Consider the following 12,640-nt stretch of genomic DNA (forward strand, 5'->3'; position numbering starts at 1 on the left):
TGCAGGACTGTGGGAATGCAGTACAAATAGATAAGAAAGAACAGGAGCATAATGTTCTACTCCCTAACCACACATAAGATAACTGGTGGAGACAGTCTCATGGTCATTATCTGTTGAAAGTTAAATGCTTAAACAAAACTCTGTAAAAAAAAAAAACAAGTGACTTGTGGAGCGCGTGATTGACTAGTTTTCTGTTTTCTCATGACTTGCAATTTATGAAAATGTATAAATATTGTAGCCCCGTGAGTCTCGGGGCACACTCTTTGGGAGGCATACTTGTATGCAAACACAATTGGGTTTCTCAGAGTGAAGTCCAGGTACCTTAATAAAACTTTACTTATTTAACAGTTTCTGATTTTTTGTATTACTGAGAAAGTGATAGACTGACCGATGTGTTGAGTCTCCTAAAGCAGCGAACCCTGATAAGAACAGAAGAACATAAGAAATAGGAGCAGGAGTAGGCCAATCGGCCCCTCGAGCCTGCTCCGCCATTCAATAAGATCATGGCTGACCTGATCCTAACTGCCAATCCACTATCACAGAACCATCTCCTGAATCTAACAGAATTAGACACACGAAATAGGAGCAGGATCAGGCTACACGGCCCCTGGGCCCGCTCCGCTACCCACAGGGCCATGTCCGATCCGAACATAGACTCATGTCCAAATTCCAGCCCGCTCCCCGTAACCCTTAATTCCCTTTACTTCTAGGAAACTGTCTATTTCTGTTTTAAATTTATAATGATGTAGCTTCTACAGCTTTTTGGGGCAGCATATTCCATGGACCTACCACCCTCTGAGTGAAGTAGTTCCTCCTCATCTCAGTTTTGAAAGAGCAGCCCCTTATTCTAAGACTAGCCCCCTAGTTCTAGTTTCACCCATCATCGGGAACATCCTCCCCGCATCCACCCGATCCAACCCCTTCACAATCTTATATGTTTCAATAAGATCGCCTCTCATTCTTCTGAACTCCAATGAGTAGAGTCCCAATCGACTCAACCTCTCCTCATACGTCCATCCCCTCATCCCCGGGATTAACCGAGTGAACCTTCTTTGTACTGACTCGAGAGCAAGTATGTCTTTTCTTAAGTATGGACACCAAAACTGTATGCAGTATTCCAGGTGCGGTCTCACCAATACCTTGTACAACTGAAGCAATACCTCCCTATTTTTATATTCTATCCCCCTAGCAATGAAAGCCAACATTCCATTGGCCTTCTTAATCACTTGCTGCACCTGCATACTAACCTTTTGAGTTTCGTGCACCAGGACCCCCAGATCCCTTTGTACTTCAGTACTTTCCAGTTTCTTGCCATTAAGATAATAACTTGCTCTACGATTTTTCCTGCCAAAGTGCATAACCTCAGACTTTCCAGTATTGTATTCCATCTGCCAAATCTCTGCCCACTTACTTAGCCTGTCTATGTCCCCTTGCAGGTTTTTTATGTCCTCCTCACTCACTACTTTCCCTCCCATCTTAGTATCATCTGCAAACTTTGATATGTTACACTCGGTCCCCTCCTCCAAATCATTAATATAGATTGTAAAGAGTTGGGGACCCAGCACTGGCCCCTGCGGAACACCACTAGTTACTGATTGCCAGTCTGAGAATGAACCATTTATCCCAACACTCTGCCTTCTGTTAGATAGCCAATCCTCTATCCATGCCAGAATATTACCCACAATCCCATGATTTTTTATCTTAAGCAATAATCTTTTGTGTGGCACCTTGTCAAATGCCTTTTGGAAGTCTAAATACACTACGTCCACTGGTTCCCCTTTATCCACCCTATAAGTTACTTCCTCAAAGAACTCCAGCAAATTTGTCAAACATGACTTCCCCTTCATAAAACCATGCTGACTTTGTCCTATTAAATTATGATTATCCAAATGTTCTGTTACTGTCTCCTTAATAATGGACTCCCAAATTTTACCTACCAGATGTTAGGCTAACCGGTCTATAGTTTCCAGCCTTCTGTCTACTGCCCTTTTTAAATAAGCGTGTTACATTAGCAGTTTTCCAGTCTGCCGGGACCTTTGCTGAGTCCAGGGAGTTTTGGAAAATTATTACTAATGCATCTACATTCCCTACCGCCACTTCCCTCAAGACCCTAGGATGTAAGCCATCAGGTCCAGGTGATTTATTCGCCTTGAGTCCCATTATTTTACCGAGTACCACTTCCTTAGTGATTTTGATCATGTTTAGCTCCTCCCCCCCTATAGCCCCCTGTTTGTCCAGTGTTGGGATATTCTTAGTGTCCTCTACTGTAAAGGCTGATACAAAATATTCATTCAGTGTTTTTGCCATCTCCATATTTCCCACCATTAATTTCCCAGTCTCATCCTCTAAAGGACCAACATTTACTTTAGCCACCCTTTTTCTTTTTATAAAACTATAAAAACTCTTACTATCTGTTTTTATATTTTTTGCTAATTTACTTTCATAATCTATCTTCCCTTTCTTAATCAATCTTTTTGTTATTTTTTGCTGTCTTTTAAAGTTTTCCCAATCCTCTATCCTCCCACTAGATTTGGCTACCTTATATGCCCTTGTTTTTAGTCGAATACTATCCTTAATTTCTTTACTTAGCCACGGATGGCTGTCTTTTCTTTTACACCCTTTTCTTCTCAGTGGAATATATATTTTTTGGAAGCTGTAAAATAACTCCTTAAATGTACACCACTGATCATGTATCGTCTTACCCTTTAATCTATTTTCCCAATCCACTCTACTCAATTCCGCTCTCATACCTTCATAGTCTCCTTTATTCAAGCTTAGCACGCTTGTTTGAGATCCAACCTTCTCACCCTCTAATTGAATATGGAATTCAACTATGTTATGGTCACTCATTCCAAGGGGATCCTTTACTAGGACATTTTTAATTAATCCTGTCTCGTTACACAGGACCAGATCGAAGGTTACTTGCCCCCTGGTCGGTTCAGTTACATACTGCTCAAGAAACCCATCCCTAATACACTCAATGAACTCATCCTCAAGGCAGCCCTGCCCAATTTGATTTGTCCAATTAATATGATAGTTAAAATCCCCCATAATTATAGATGTTCCCTTATTACAAGCCTCAACTATTTCCTGATTGATACTCCGTGCAACAGAGTTGCAACTGTTCGGAGGCCTATAGACTACACCCACTAGTGTTTTTTTCCCCTTATTATTCCTTATCTCCACCCAAACTGTTTCATTATCCTGATCTTTTGACCCAATATCATTTCTCTGTATTACAGTGATTCCTTCCTTTATTAACATAGCCACCCCACCTCCCCTTCCTTCCTGCCTGTCCTTCCTGATCGTTAAATAACCTGGTATGTTTAATTCCCAGGCATTGTCACCCTGCAGCCATGTTTCTGTAATGGCCACAAGATCATACCCATATGTAGTTATTTGTGCCATTAACTCGTCTATTTTGTTACGAATGCTACGTGCATTCAGATAGAGAACCTTCAAATATGTTTTGTGACACTTAGTTCCTGCTTTTGCCCTTTTTATTACTTTACCTTTTACTCCATACCTTCTGCCCCTTCCTGACATGCTCTGGTTTTTAATTTCCCCACTGCTACCTAAGTCTATGACCTTCTCTGTTGTCATTTTTATTATTTGCTCTCTAGGAACCTTCCCCCCACTAGTTAGTTTAAAGCCCTCTCTACAGCCCTAGTTATATGATCCACCAGGACTCTAGTCCCAGCACTGGCCAAGTGAAGCCCGTCCCAACGGAACAGCTCCCTCCTGCCCCAGTACTGGTGCCAGTGTCCCAGGAAGCAAAACCCATTTCTCCCACACCAGTCTTTGAGCCACGCATTTAACTCTCTAATTTTATTTGTCCTAGCCAAATTCGCTCGTGGCTCAGGTAATACCCTTGAGGTTCTGTTTTTTAATTTGACCCCTAGCTGCTCATACTCCTTTAACAGAACCGGCTTCCTAGTCCTATCTATGTCGTTTGTACCATCATGGACCATGACAACTGGATCCACCCCCTCCCACTGCAAGTTTCTTTCCAGCCCAGAGGAGATGTCCTTAACCCTGGCACCGGGTAGTCAACACAGCCTTCGGGACTCTCGCTCTCGGCTGCAGAGAACTCTATCTAGCCCCCTAATAATACTATCCCCTACCACGACAACATTTCTATTTACTCCCCCCTCTTGAATGGCCCCCCATTCCACGGTGCTGTGGCCAGGTTGCTCATCCTCCCTGCAGTCCCTGCTCCTGTCCCCACAGGGAGTAAGAACCTCGAACCTGTTGGACAAGAGCAAGGGCTGCGGCTCCTCCAACACTACCTCCTGGATCACTGTACCTGCTTCACTCATAGTCACACCATCCTGTCCCTGACCATGGGCTACATCTGAATTAATTAACTTCATAGGTGTGAGCACCTCCTGAAACACAGAGTCCAGGTACTTCTCCCCCTCCCTGATGTGTTGCACTGTCTGAAGCTCAGACTCCAGCTCATCAACATGGAGCTGGAGTTCCTGTAGCAGCAGACACTTGTCACAGACGTAATCACCGTGAGCCTCAATGGAGTCCACTGGCTCCCACATCTCGCAACAGTAACACATCGCCTGCTCCATTCTATGTAATTAATTAAATTTTTTATTGTTAGTTATGGACACCCTCTGCCCGATTTTAGATGCTAGTATCCCCTTTAATTAATTGGATTTAAATTAAATCAATCCCTCTAATTACACCAGTTAAATGGTTTACCAACAGTCACTCTGCACCAGAAAGACCTTATTAACTACAACCCACAGAGTTAAAGTTTGAAAAGAGCACCAAACACCCCACTTACCCTAACTCACACTTACCCAAACTCACAGCACTCTCTGCTGACTCACACTAGCACTGGTCTTTTTATACTGTTTGTTTGTTTACAACCAAATGAGTCACCCCTGCTGATTGGTTAGAAAACTGGTTTCCACTGCCTGCTGTGCCAATTTACTCCTACTGCAGTGTAACCTTGTTTTACTCTTCTTAAACCAACAGAATCCCAAATATTTAACTTTTCCCCTTTACTTAAACTGCTTAAGTAATCTTATCAAGAATGATTTAAAGAGAAATAACAATTAAAGAACTCTCACACTTACCCAAACTCACAGCACTCTCTGCTGACTCGCACTCAGTTATCTCCCAAGTTAGGGGTAGATCCTCCTCACAGAAGCGAGGGGTTAACAATTCTGGCGACGAGGATGGGATTCCAAAGCACTTTGGTCCAAACCACAGCGGTCTAGGCTGACGAGTCGCTTTCAGACGACTGAACAACTAAGTGGCCACAGGTAAGATTTTTACCTTTTTGCTCTGTCTGTTACGAAGTGACTTGCCGCATTCGCTGTGATCCTGGCCTTGTGCCGACGGAATCTTTAGGTAAGAATTCGGGATAACACACTTTCTCAAAGTCAGAAGTGTTAGATTAAAGTCCTTTGGGTTCGAGTCCCATAAAGTTTTAGGTTAAAGTCCTTTGGGTTCGAGTCCCATAAAGTGTGTTATAGAGGTTATATTCCTTTGGGTGAAAGTCCCATAAAGTGGGGAGGGGTTTAAGCGCATTAAACCGGTTTGCAAGTACGTACACAAATTGGAAAAAAATCAAGTACGTACTAAGAGTGGGAAAATGGGGGCAGGAAATATAATAATTGAACAAAATAAGAAAAAAGGGGAAAAAAGATAAACTTAAAGTTTTACCAACATGGAAGTTATTAACATCTGTGCCGAGACAAATAAAACACAAGATTTGCTGAGTGAAAGGATCCTAAAAAAAAAATGCTGGAATTTCAGTTTGTGTGAAAGTGTATGTTAAAGTATGACTGTTTTTCTGACTATGAATGTTTAAGAAGTTACAGTATTTCTTTTGTCTGAAAAGTCTGTCTTTAATAGAAAGATTCTGTTATGTGTGTTTTAGCTCCACCCACGTCTCTGTGTCAAAAGCATTTTGATTTGATTTTGGACGTTTTAAGAATGTGCGAATAAGATTGTGCCCCAAGAGAAAAAATCTTTGAGCTACAATTTAAAAGTGATGGTGTGTAAAAACTGAGAGGAACAACAAAAGTTTGTTTTTCAAAAGATTAAGTTTCAGTCTAAGATTTAACCTTGGAGTCGCAGTTGCTATGGTGAAATCTTCTATAGCAGTTTGATTTGATTTGTTTTGTGAAAGACTCATTTTCTCCAGTTATACTCAACGTTTTTACAGTATTTTGGAAAGACATCTGAAGAAAGGACAATAAGAAAATTATTATGACGTAATTTACTGTTTTCTGCAAGAGTGTGCTATTTTGTTTTGTTTGTCTGTTCATAATTTTACAAAAGATGGGCTTCTGCCTTAAAGTTACATTTGCCAATGTGCTTGGAAGAAAATTAATTTGAATGTTTACAAGATCTGGAATAAATTGGAGTTTTGAGGTTAATTAACCTAGTAAGACCAGACTTTCATTGTGGCCACGGTGAAATTCTGGTTGGTGTGAATTTGTGTAGACCGCATTGAATAATACTTAGCTTGTGAATTTTGCTCAATCCCGTCTTTGTCCATATTACCTCCATGTTCATGTTTGGTTAAAGTATAAAAACACAACTGTCTTTTTCGATCGGGAAAGTTTTTTTAAGTTTACGTGAAGTAACGTAATGACGTGCATTTGATAATGATTTGCTCCACCTTCTTAGAATCCTGCAAAGGAGTTAACCCAACTTTAGTATGAAGTTTAAAGATATTGGACGTTAAATAATTTAAGTTTCTTAATTTTAAGTTAATATTTCCCCAGTGACAGAAGGAATTTATGATTTGATAACTTAACCTTGGGCTCTAAGTAGAGTCACAATGGAGTCTCTTCTTTCTTTTGTTATATGGAAGTTACCTTGTAAACTAATTGCAGCACTTCTGTCACTAATGTTAAAACACTGTGTAAGCTACCTAGCCTGAGAATCACTTGTTTCTGAAATTGGAAATGGAGGATAAATTGATAGAAATGAAATTGAACATTGACAAAACCTGCTGGTACAATAATACTGCTGTTTGGATTTTGGGATAATTTTGAAATGACGAAATGGACTCAGGCACTATATATTGGGTTACTTTTGGGAAAATAAAATATCCTCTAAAATAATGATAAATAAAAAAGTGTTAATAACTTGGATCAAGTGAGAACGTTTGATCTATGTTTTCTATCTTAAATATTGTACTGGACAGTAAAGTTTCTTCAGGACTCATGAATGAGATATGAATGGCAATTAAAGGAAAGTGATTGAGTGTGTAAGATGTAGTTAAGAATAATAAAAAACCTGCCGAGTGTGTGCTCATTCATCTTCAGTGTGCTGTCCCTTTAAAAGCCTATGCTTCCCTCTTCGAGGTCACAGGCTGCACGCTTTCTCTCTCTCTCTCTCGCGATCATGACTGCGGCTAGAAGTTGTGATTGAAGTTGCATGGTGCATGTGTGTGTCAACTAATGTGCAATGTGCAATGAATTACGAAATGAGAATATACCCGATGGCTGAGAAATCGGCTAAAGATGCGAAGGCAGCTGTGGATAAAGTAGAGCAGGATATGTTAATTACGAAACAAGCTTTTGAACAATTGCCATATGATGAAGCATCAGAGGATGATGAAACTATCACTCAAATGTTGGTGGGATTGGGGGGATTATTGGCTTCAGCTCAGTCCCGGCAACAGCGATGGATTGTCAAATAGATACAAAATTCATTTTGAACCATTTGTCAAGGGAAGGGTATGTCGTATCAAAAGCAAAGATTCAATTTTGCAAAAAGCATGTAACATACTTAGGGCACATTCTGACACCAGATGAAAAAGTCCTGCTCTCAGAAAGGACCCAAACAATATCCCAACATCTGGAACCTACCACTAAAAGAGGAATACGAGCATTTTTAGGATTAATAAATTTCTGCAGGACAGATGGATACCAGAAATCACTAAACATGCGAGGCCCTTAACTATACTAACAGGATCACAGGTTAGAGAACCGTTCGTTCTATCAGAAGCACAAAGAGATGCGTTCAATTCTTTAAAACAAGCCTTAAGAGAGGCCCCGCCCTTAGGAAGACCAATGTATGATAGACTATTTAGGTTATATGTGACTACTACCGATTACTGAACAAATTATCCACACAGCACATGACGTCGGCAAGGATAAGTAGATATGAGATTAACCCACAGAACATGTAGGTGAACCAATACATGACTGTGTAACAAAAATTGAGACCCAAACAATAATCAGACCTGATTTAAAGGACATGCCTTTGAATACCCAAGACCATGAGGACTTTGTGGATGGATCAGCCTCTAGATCAGATACAGGTGAAGGACAGATAGGATACGCAATTATAGAATCACCAAATGTGGTAGAATCAGGTAAACTTCCAAATCATTGACAGCATAGAAAGCAGAATTACACGCACTAGCAAGAGCATACGAATTATCAGAAGGGACGAAAGTAAATATTTATACGGACTCGAGATATGCCTTCGGAGTAACGCATGATTTCGGAATAATATGGAAAAGGAAGGGTTTTCTGACCACATCTGGAACTCCCATATTGAACCAAGTACAGGTAGAAAGATTGACGCAGGCAGTATTACTACCCGGGGAATTAGCCATAGTAAAATGCCAGGCACACACACGGTTACATACACAGGTTGCCGAGGGGAATAGATTGGCAGATGAAGCAGCAAAATATGCCGCTATGTATGAGGACCAAAAACAAATGCCCCAGTTGGAACAAAAGGAGGGAGGGAAGTATCCCTCTTGTACGCCATCTTTGGAAGATGTACAAAAGCACCAGGAGGACGCTCCTGAAAATGAAAAACAAGAGTGGATAAAAGAAAATTGTAAAAAGGATCCTTTGACACAACTACATGCTGACCCAAAAGGAAGGATAGTTGCTCCAAATTGGAAAATTCTTGGTACAACCCAAATTGGGAAAAAGTGGCACAGCAGACAATTGATCACTGTCTGATATGTCAGCAACACAACCCAGGAAAAGCCATACCAACAGTAACAGCAACAACTCCTATCCCAGACGGTCCCTTTCAAATACTGCAGTTAGATTTTGTACAATTAGAATCAGCTTATGGATATAAATATGTACTAGTTATCATTGATGTATTTAGTAAATGGATAGAAGCCTTCCCAACAAGGAACAATACCGCAAAGATTGTGTGCAAAGTAATACTGAAAGATATTGTGCCAAGGTTCAGAGTGCCAATACAATTGAGTTCCGACAACGGACCACATTTTGTTGCAGAAATTAATGCTGAACTTTGCAATGTTCTCAATATTAGACAGCATTTACATTGCCCGCTCCATCCACAATCAGCAGGACTGGTGGAAAGGGCTAATGGAGCCCTAAAGCTAAAATAGGCCAAACTCTGTGTAGAAAACAAATTAAAATGGCCAGAAGTATTACCATTGAAAGACAGGATTATCACCAGCAGAAATTATCTTCGGAAAACCTTTAAGAACCCTGTTCTCAGCTCCCATCCAAGATGACAGACAAATAGATATTTATGTAATGGACAATCAGATGATGTCTTATTGTATGTCACTAACCTCTGCTTTAAAGTTGTCTCATCAACAGGTAACAGCCATGACTAAACCAACACCAGAGGATGCCTGTCATCGACTCAAACCGGGTGATTATGTCTTCATAAAGAACTTCTACTGAAAAGGATTAGAACCCAGGTGGAAGAGACCCCTATCAAGTAGTGTTAACCACGCATACCGCAGTGAAGGTCGAAGGAAAGACAAAATGGATTCACGCTTCACACTACAAGTTGTCATCACTGCTCTTGTCATAATGGACATAACCTCAACAGCGACAGAGGAGACCCCAGGCGGGGTAACATCAGGAAAGATAGAAGAAACAGAGGATACCCCAGGCGGGGCAGAATTAATTGAGCACACCAAAAGAGAAGATCCGAAGCAATGTAGAGGAGACCCCAGGCGGGGCAGAATAATCTTCAAATGTGTAACATATATATGGAATAGTTGACACTCTGTTGAGGTTATCATGTAATCATAATCATAATCATAATCAACTTTATTGTCATTGTAAGTGCACAAGTGCAGTACAACGAAATGTAGGCTTGCGGCTCCCGAGAGTGTACATTTAGATTAAGACATTTAAACATTCAACATTCATTTGGCTTGTAATACATTAACATAGCCATAATAAAATGCATTGGCAGATGTGCAGGTTTTAGAGTTTATTTGTGGAGTTCAGTAGGATGACAGCCCTGGGAAAGAAGCTGTTCCTAAATCTGGTCGTTCAGGTGCGAATGCATCTGTAGCATCTCCCAGATGGCAGGAGGGTGAACAGACTGTGGCTGGGGTGGGTAGGGTCTTTGATGATGGTCCGTGACCTCCGTAAACAGCGTTTCTGGTATATGTGCTCTGTGGTCGGTAGCCGGGTGCCGGTAATGCGTTGGGCAGTTTGACTACCCGCTGCAGGGCTTTCCGGTCATAGTAGCTACAGCTGCCATACCATACTGTGATACAGTTTGTCAGGATGATAAAAGGAGGGAATGTTAAGCTAGATTAATCCCATACTGCCTTACCAATGCCTTGCAAAGCATGATGGACTGCTTGACATGGGTGAAGAGTTTAAATGTAAAAAAAACTGATGCAGGACTGTGGGAATGCAGTACAAATAGATAAGAAAGAACAGGAGCAAAATGTTCTACTCCCTAACCACACATAAGATAACTGGTGGAGACAGTCTCATGGTCATTATCTGTTGAAAGTTAAATGCTTAAACAAAACTCTGTAAAAAAAAAACAAGTGACTTGTGGAGCGTGTGATTGCCTAGTTTTCTGTTTTCTCATGACTTGCAATTTATGAAAATGTATAAATATTGTAGCCCCGTGAGTCTTGGGGCGCACTCTTTGGGAGGCATACTTGTGTGCAAACACAATTGGGTTTCTCAGACTGAAGTGCAGGTACCTTAATAAAACTTTACTTATTTTACAGTTTCTGATTTTGTGTAATACTGAGAAAGTGATAGACTGACTGGTGTGTTGAGTCTCCTAAAGAAGCGAACCCTGATCCCCCAAGTTAGGGGTAGATCCTCCTCACAGAAGCGAGGGGTTAACATAGTCCATGGTGAGTTTGATGGTGGGATGGAACTTGTTGATGTTATCGTGCAGTCTTTTCAGTGATTCTTCGCTGTGGGTCCATAGGAAGAAAATGTCGTCCTCGCCTAACCTCAAACAGACCATCGTTCGCAGCAAATTACCCAGCTTTCAGGAGAACAGCGACCACGACACCACACAACCCTGCCACGGCAACCTCTGCAAGACATGCCAGATCATCAACACAGATACCATCATCACACCTGAGGACACCACCCACCAGGTACATGGTACATACTCATGTGACTCGGCCAACGTTGTCTACCTCATACGTTGCAGGAAAGGATGCCCCGGAGCATGGTACATCGGCGAGACCATGCAGACACTGCGACAACAGATGAACGGACACCATACAACAATCACCAGGCAGGAGTGTTCCCTCCCAGTCGGGGAACACGTCAGCAGTCAAGGACATTCAGCCTCTGATCTTCGGGTAAGCATTCTCCAAGGCGGCCTTCGAGACACACAACAACGCAAAATCGTCGAGCAGAAACTGATAGCCAAGTTCCGCACTCATGAGGACGGCCTCAATCGGGATCTTGTGTTCATGTCACGCTACATGTAACCCCACCTGACGTAGAGTCATCCAGACTCGAGTCGTCATTGGCTTGTTCTCTCTACACAGATGCAGCCGGACCTGCTGTGATTTCCAGCAAAAAAAAAAAAATTTTAATTGTTTTTTGTCTGTTTTTTGTTTTTCATAGAGACCCCAGCATCTGCAACATTTGACCCCTTGTGACCCCACCTCATTGTTCTTTGATGTAATGTTTTCCTGACTGACCTGTTTGGACACCATTCACACCTTTGATTGCTGTGATTATCTCTCTGCCGAGGTGTGATAAAGGGCAGTTAGAAAGGTTACCTGTAAACATCTGGCAGTATTCTCTGACTATATATGCTGTGCCTATATGCATCTATTCACTTCACCTGATGAAGGAGCAGCGCTCTGAAAGCTTGTGATTTCAAGTAAAGCTGTTGGACTATAACCTGGTGTTGTGTGACTTCTTACATTTGTCCACCCCAGTCCAACATCGGCATCTCCACATCTTTGCCCTTCTAGGTGGTGGAGGTCTGGGGTTTGGGAGGTTCTGTCAAAGTTCGAGTCGAGTTGCAGATGTATAAAGTCCCTCTCCTTCGCCCCTCCCCCTGACGCCCCTCTCTCCTCACATAGAGGCCAGAGTCTTGTGTAGGCCCAGACCGGGTGGCAAGTTCCAGTGAACTAGTGATCCAGTGGGATTTTATGACAATCCGGCAGCTTTCATGGTCACTTTTTTCTAGTGCCAGCCCCACAAATTACCAGATTCATTAAGCTCAATTTCACAATCTTCCTCTTTTTGTGGGTTCTCTCTTACACTCCCTTTTTCCTGTTTTAAATTCATTTTACAGGCTATTGGAAGGGGAGGATTTGCAGACAGGAAACTCAAACCAAACACCGCATCAAGATCTGACAGAGTCACTCGATTCATCAGGACCTGAATATCATCAGCCTTTGAATGTGGAAGCAAAA

General features: G+C 41.7%; 1 protein-coding gene across 1 annotated transcript in view; it reads left to right on the forward strand.

The window, feature by feature from the left end:
- The window catches only part of LOC147118758 (uncharacterized), a 62,602-nt gene that overhangs the window by 37,609 nt on the left and 12,353 nt on the right, over window positions 1-12,640 (forward strand). The gene's annotated exons all lie outside the window — the stretch shown is intronic.

This window comes from Somniosus microcephalus, chromosome 4 (assembly GCF_052327205.1).
Source record: "Somniosus microcephalus isolate GS21.2 chromosome 4, FLI_Smic_1.0, whole genome shotgun sequence".
Classification (NCBI taxonomy): domain Eukaryota; kingdom Metazoa; phylum Chordata; class Chondrichthyes; order Squaliformes; family Somniosidae; genus Somniosus; species Somniosus microcephalus.